The sequence below is a fragment of the Eschrichtius robustus genome, chromosome 11 (genome assembly GCF_028021215.1).
Source record: "Eschrichtius robustus isolate mEscRob2 chromosome 11, mEscRob2.pri, whole genome shotgun sequence".
In the NCBI taxonomy this organism is placed as follows: domain Eukaryota; kingdom Metazoa; phylum Chordata; class Mammalia; order Artiodactyla; family Eschrichtiidae; genus Eschrichtius; species Eschrichtius robustus.
The window spans coordinates 4,050,493-4,057,327 of NC_090834.1; positions in this window are offsets into that span (position 1 = coordinate 4,050,493).

Here is a 6,835-nt window from a genome sequence, read left to right on the forward strand (position 1 = left end):
ACCTGGGGTGCTGCACGAGCCCTTGGGTTTTCCCTACCCCGGCCCACACCTTTGTAACCTGCTCCTTATTTAACTCTCTCCTCAAATTATCCTAAGTTGAGTGTGCCTATTTCCTGCTGGAATCCTGGGAGCCAGAGGGTGAGAAAAAGAGAAAGAAATTGGAGACAGGTGAATCATTACCCAACAGGTTAGTGGGTCAAGAAGCAACCCTGGTTGGTGGGTAAGGCAGCCCCTAAAAAATAGTAAGGCAAATTGGGAAAACTGGGCATGGTAAAATCACATTGGAGAACAATTTGGAAATAGCTCATAATGAAGTTGAAGATGCAAATACTCTATGGCCCAGAAATTCCACCCTTAAAATCTCTCACGTAATACGTGCTCCGGAAAACACGTACAGGAATCTTCACAGCAGAATTGTTTGTATTAGCAGGATTCTGGAAACTACCTAAATGTCCATCATTCCTATCTAAATAATGAAATAATATACCAGACTGAAAAGCAAGCAAACTAGAACTACATGTACCCACGTGAATGACGCCTACAGGCAGAACGTTAAGCAAAGAAGGTAAGAGGTTGAAGAACACAGGTCCCTGCAGGTAAATGCACATGCTACCCTGCATGGACGGTTGAAAAGCACGCCAAGCAAACTAGGCATTGTCTGGGGATACAGACACATGTAGTGAGAGAATGAAGGAATGGCTGGGGGTGATAAACACCAAATTCAAGGTAATGTTTGCTCCACCCCTACCCTGGGCAGAGGTGGGGAGGGGCACGAAAGGGCAGGCATCCCCAGGGGGCCTCGACTCTGCTGGTGATGTGTTATTTCTTACACTGGGTGATTAGCACCTAGGTTTTATTTTATTATTCTTTGTTCCTTATATTTAATAATTATTTTAAGGAAAAAACTGAAAAAAAAATTCTGGGTTTGTTTTTTTTTCCCCTGCCAGGTTTTCAGGGAAAATAAAGAGTCATGGGGGCTGCTGGACTCCCTTGCCAGTTTTACTCACATCTCATCATTCTTTTCTGCTCCTTTGACTCAAAGTAGCTCAAACCATCTGAGACTTCTGGGGCTTCTCTGAACTCTAGGTTCATTTGGTGGCAGAATGTTTCCAAGAGTCAAATGCCAGCCCTAAAAAACCTCAGAAAACGCTCCCCTGGGAAACATACCAAGAAAGCAGTCAGGTGCATGGGTTTCCTGTTAGGAGAGGTTACAGGCAGACTCTTTTCATTGCACCTCTCTCTATTATGCTTCGCGGATATTGCATTTTTGTAAATTGAAGGTTTGTGGTAACCCTGTGTCGAGCAAGTCTATCAGCACAATTTTTCCGACAGCATTTGCTCACTTCATGTCTCTGTGTCACATTTCAGTAATTCTCACAGTATATCGAGTTTTTTCATAACTATTTTGATATTTGGTATGGTGATCTGTGACAGTAATCTTTGATGTTAGTATTGCAAAGATTACGACTCGCACAGATAATGGTTAGCTTTTTTTTTTTAGTAAATGTTTTTTAGTTTTTTTCTTTCTTCCTTTCTTTCTTTCTCTCTCTCTCTCTCTCTCTCTCTCTCTTTTTCTTTTGCTGTGCCGGGTCATAGTTGTGGCACGCGGGATCTTCATTGCAGCACGCGGGATCTTTTCAGTTGCAGCATGCAGACTCTTTGTTGCGGCATATGGACTCCTTAGTTGTGGCATGTGGGATCTAGTTCCCCGACCAGGGATCGAACCCAGGCCCCACTGCCCCCCACTGGGAGCGCAGAGTCTTACCCACTAGACCACCAGGGAAGTCCCAATGGTTTGCATTTTTTAGCAATAAAGTATTTTTTAATCTAAGTATGTACATTTTTTGGTCATAATACTATTGCACCCTTAATAGACTACAGAATAGTGTAAATATAACTTTTATATGCACCAGGACACCAAAAAATTCATGCAACTCGATTTATTGCGATATTTGCCTTATTGCGGTGATCCGGAACAGAACCTGCAATATCTCCCAGGTCTGCCTGTACAGGAATCAGGGCATGTTTGGGTTGTGTTAAGAAGTCCTTTAGAAACCACAAAACATTGCCTCAAGAACATGCTCTCACTCATCCCAAGAAATCTTTCAGGGCGGAAGAACGGAACACTGGTCACTGAAGAAAAGTCATTGTCTCCCTGCCGTACCAAGAGGCTGACAAGGCCTCCTAAAGCACAGCGGAGTAGAGAAGAGCCTAGTTCTGGAAAGAAGCAAACTTGGGCTTGAATCCTGGCTCCGCCACTCGCCAGGGTAACTGTACAAGTCACGTCATATTCTGAAAGACCAGTTTCAGCATCTAGAAGGCTGGATGGATCAACCCACAGAGGGTGGCTGTGAAGAGCAAGTGGGAGCGTGTTTGTAGGTTACACGCTGCCTGCACAGAGCAGGGTCCTCATAGTTCCGGAGAAGACAAGCTCCACCATCCCTCCTGGTCTGACGCATGTTCCCAGGGAAGCCTCCATCTGGGAATCGCTCCCTGGTGTTTGACCGGCCCCGGGCCCTGCTCTCTGTGTGTGTGTACCTGCTGCCTGGGCCAGATCCCCACGCTCTGCAGACCCAGGCCCAGGAGGGTCCTTGACGGGGTCATGGCATCCCCCAGATACATGTCCTTAGGCCTCCCAAAGACTCTTTCCTCAAAATCCTCACCACCAGCAGCCCCACATCAGGAGTCTCTGCTTGATGACCTGTGGTGGTGACAGGTCCTCTCTGATGAGTCTAGAATCCCAGTCCCGCGGGGTCAGAAGTCCCAGGGAGCGGTGGCCTAAACCCCTGCATATACTGTCTGGGACTGTGGCCCGCGTGGGGACAGGGGAGAGGGGTGGGTAGAAGGGGACTGTTCGTGACAGCTCAGGGATGCGGCTGAAACCTCATCAACCTCCGAGCATTTGCCATCACAGTACTTTCACCATTTTCCCAAATCCCACTTTTCAGGAGGAGATTCCCTTCTCTCACCCTCTCCCTCTATCTTTGCCCTTTCTGCCAAGATCGCTCTCCTTTGGAAACCAATAGCTCTGCTTCGTCCTTGGAGTGCCGCTGGAAGCCAGGGGACTGTTATCTCCCTCAACAACATTCCGGCCAGTGCTTGGAATGTGATTTACATTACTGACCACAAGCGCAGAATAAAACAATGCGAGGCCCTCCCAGCTGCACGCACGGGCTGAGCGGTGCTGCCGGGTGGGAGGTGACGGGGAGCTGAGCTTCCCACGCAGCTTGGGGTCTCCTCCCGCCGGAGCCCCCGTGATGCAGGCAGGGAGGAGCCTCCCCTTCCAGGGCCCCAGGATGGAGGCGGTAAGGGGTCTCCTCCCACTTGGGCCTCACAGTGGGTGCAGTGAGGGTGCCACCGCAATCCCCTCCGGGCCACGTGGGCTGGCAAGTGAGGGTGGCGTCTGGGGAGCTTGAAGGAGACGTTGGGCTCTTCTGGGACTTGCTGCTAGGACTGCCAGCTTCAGGCCTGACTCACCCAGTAGGGCTGGGCACAAGCCAAGGGCCATGGAAAGACTGTGGGGTTACACACGCGGCCGTGGGCTGTGCCAGCTCAGCCTGCTGGGGACCAGCCAGGGCTCGCTGGGCACAGGGAGCATGGCCCAGGGAATCAAGACCTTTATGCAATCATAGAGGCTTTTTCTCTACTGGGGCAAGAAGACATTCCTCTCCCGAGGAGGCATTACAAAGCAAATTGTTCCTGCCTCTCTTTAAAGGCCAGTGAGGTTAGGAAACTGCTCCTTCCTTCTCCAGAAAGCTTGAAAACACAGGCAGGTTTGTCTGCTTTCGACGTTTCAGTGTTAAGTCGCTGCCCCTATTACTTTGCCTGGGGCGCTCCTGAGCCCCCAGACTCGCTGCGGGGTGGGACCCAGCCTTCTCCCCTTCCTCTGTTATTTGCTGCAACACAATAAGAAATGTATATTGGTCTTTGTCCCCTGGTTCCTGACACACAACTCCTAAAGCACTTGTAACTTCCTTAGTGACAGAAGTGCTAGAAGTATCTTTTTGTTTTGATATTTGGTCTTTGATGCTGGTTCCTGGTACAGAGCTCCTTTTCAATCCCTTGCAGTTTCCAGTGCGAGGCAACCTCCATACAAATCCCTACACTATGTGGCTGGGAAGCTTCTGGGTTGGTCAACACATCCACATGCTGAGGGTGACGCACCCCAAGTCCACAGGGACAGAAGCTCCTGCGTCGGGACCCTCCTGGACCTCGCCCTATGTACCTCCTCGTCTGACTCTTATCTGTGTCCTTGATCATGTCCCTTATGATAAACGAGTAAACACAAGCAAGTGTTGCCCTGAGTTCTGTGAGCCATTCCAGCAAATTATCAAGCCTGAGAGGGAACTGTGGGAACCCTCAACTTTGTAGCCAAGTAGGTCAGAAGTGTGCGGACCCTGGGGACCCATTACTTGCGATGTGTCTGAAGTGCAGGCAGTCTTGTGGGACTGAGCTCTTAACCTGCGGAGGCTGGTGCTAATTCCAGAAATGAATGAAACTATACGACACCCAGTTGGTGCCCGGAGAGTTGGAAAATTGGTTGGCGAGAGGAAAAAAAAAAAAAAAAAACCACATGAATTTGGTATCAAAAGTGTTGTAGGCAGAGAAACAGTTTTTCCTTTACCCCCAAACCAACCCATGGGAACTTTTCCTCACAAAGCTTTTGCTGGCAATTGCCACAATGGAAAACAGAAGGGATACCAAAAATAACAACCCCAGAAATGTGACAATGTTTTGGGTAATTTTACAGAGATCTTACAGTTGCTGACTGCCAGCTTAGACATCAACCCTAAGCCCCTCCAGATCCCGTCCAGGCCTCCAACTAGCTCGGAGAGTCATGCAGGCTCTTCTGGCTCCCCGCTCCTTCCACGACGACTTTCTATCAAGTGCCAAAGCTTTGTCCCAGCCCCTCCTTTAGACCCCTCACTCATCTCTGAATCCCAAATTGAAACAAAATAATCATCCACCAAAGTGTAAAGCATAACTGTGCCTAGAAACCCAGACTGTGAATGTTGGAAACGCCCTAAGGGAACAGGAAATCTACCTTCCTCACTCTGCAGATTAGGAAATGGGATTCCAGAGACAATCTCAGATCTGAGACCAAGGCAAGCTTCTGGACTCTTCGTTGGATGTTCTTTAAAATGTGTCACACCCCTGCCGTACGTCTGCTAACGTGGTCCGACCAAAACAAAACAAGGAAGAAAGGAATATTCTCCAAACAGAATGAAACTTCCCTCTGAAAACTTGGGCTCTCTCCTGAGGCAGGTGCCCAGGAGCGTGCTGGGCCCCCTGACCTCGGTCCAGCCCCAGAGGCCGCCCCTCAGGCCACCTGCACACCGGCTCCTCTGGATCCCCTCTGCCACTCAGCAGGGTGTGCCCCTCCCCTGAGCCATCCCCTGGTCCCTCTCCCCACACCCCCAGACCCAAGTGCTCCTTCTCAGCCCCAGTCCGACCCCTCTTCACACTCACCACACCTGTCACCATCTGCGTCTTTGCTAGCCTGGGTGCTGCGCGAGACAGGGACCCACAGGCTGGCGGATGGTGGGTGCTCAGTAGATCTGGGGAAGGTGTGCGTGGATGAGATGAAGTCACAGAGGCAGGACATGGGTCTTAAATACAACTTTATTGGGAGCAGGCCGTTGTCCCCGCAGCGGCCAGCTCCCACGTATACACAGTATACAGAGCCCAGCCAGTACCCAGGTCCTTCCATCCTTCTGCAGTACACACGCGGAATGCAAAAGAACCAAACACAAGGGGGTCTCGGTAAACGACAGTGTCTAGTGCCTTCGGGAGCCAGTGCCCAGGCTGGGGGCACTCGGGTCCCTCCTCCCGTCCTCGGCTCCCCTGCCCCTGCTCCAGCATGGCGAGGCCCACGAGGTTGAGATCCTCCAATCAGTGCACACAACGGGCAGAGGAGGCAGGGGCTCCTGAGCCCAGACCCTTACTGGTCCACACCCCTCGGAAGAGGTTGCTGCAGCCCCAGAATGTTCCTCTTCTTCCACAGACATGAGAGACCACCTTAACTTTTTCTCCATCACCAGAAACCTGTGCCTTGAGGCTTGTCTCTGCTCAGCCTTGGAGAGTATGGTTGGATTAGTGAAATGGTCACAGACAAGACACACCTCCCAAGTTGTCTTGCTCGTACTTCTTTTAAAAAGGAAAAAAAAAAGGTAAAAGGAAAACATCACGACAGAAAAGAGCGCTGAGACCCAGCTTACGTCAGGAACAAGGTTAGCTGTCCCTCCTGGAAACGATCCGTCGGGCCGCTCTCCTGGGGGCCAGGCGCCCCCAGTGACGGCACCCCCCTTCCCACCCACCCGGTCCCCGCCCCTTCCGCACGCCCCCGCGCCACCCTCTCCCCAACGAGGAGGGCTGCACCCAGCACAGGGTGCGGTGCTGTCGTCAGCCAGCGGGGGTCCACCTGTGCCCTGCAGCCCCACTGTTCGCTCGCGCAGGGAGGGGGGTTCCTCCTCGCTCCCTTCTTCAAGGGTGGCTGCAGCCCAGCCTCCGAGACCCTCCTGCCCTTCGCCCCCCGCGGGAACTTGTTCAGGGCTCAGCCAGGGTCAGACTGGGATTAGAACACCATCCCAGGCTCACCTGGCTGGTCGGCTGGTTTGTGGATTCTATCAGGGGAAACCAAGTAAAAGGGCTGACTGCCTTTCCCAGGGAAGGCAGTGCTGTGCTGTCACCTCACCGAGGTCCAGGACTCACTACCTGCTCTCAGAGGCAGACTCTCCCGTCTTCGTGCTAGGGCAGCTGCACCCTCAAGAAATACCCTGCGTGGCCAAAGAATCCCTAACTCCAAAACATCATCCCCCTTGGAGCTGTAGGAAAC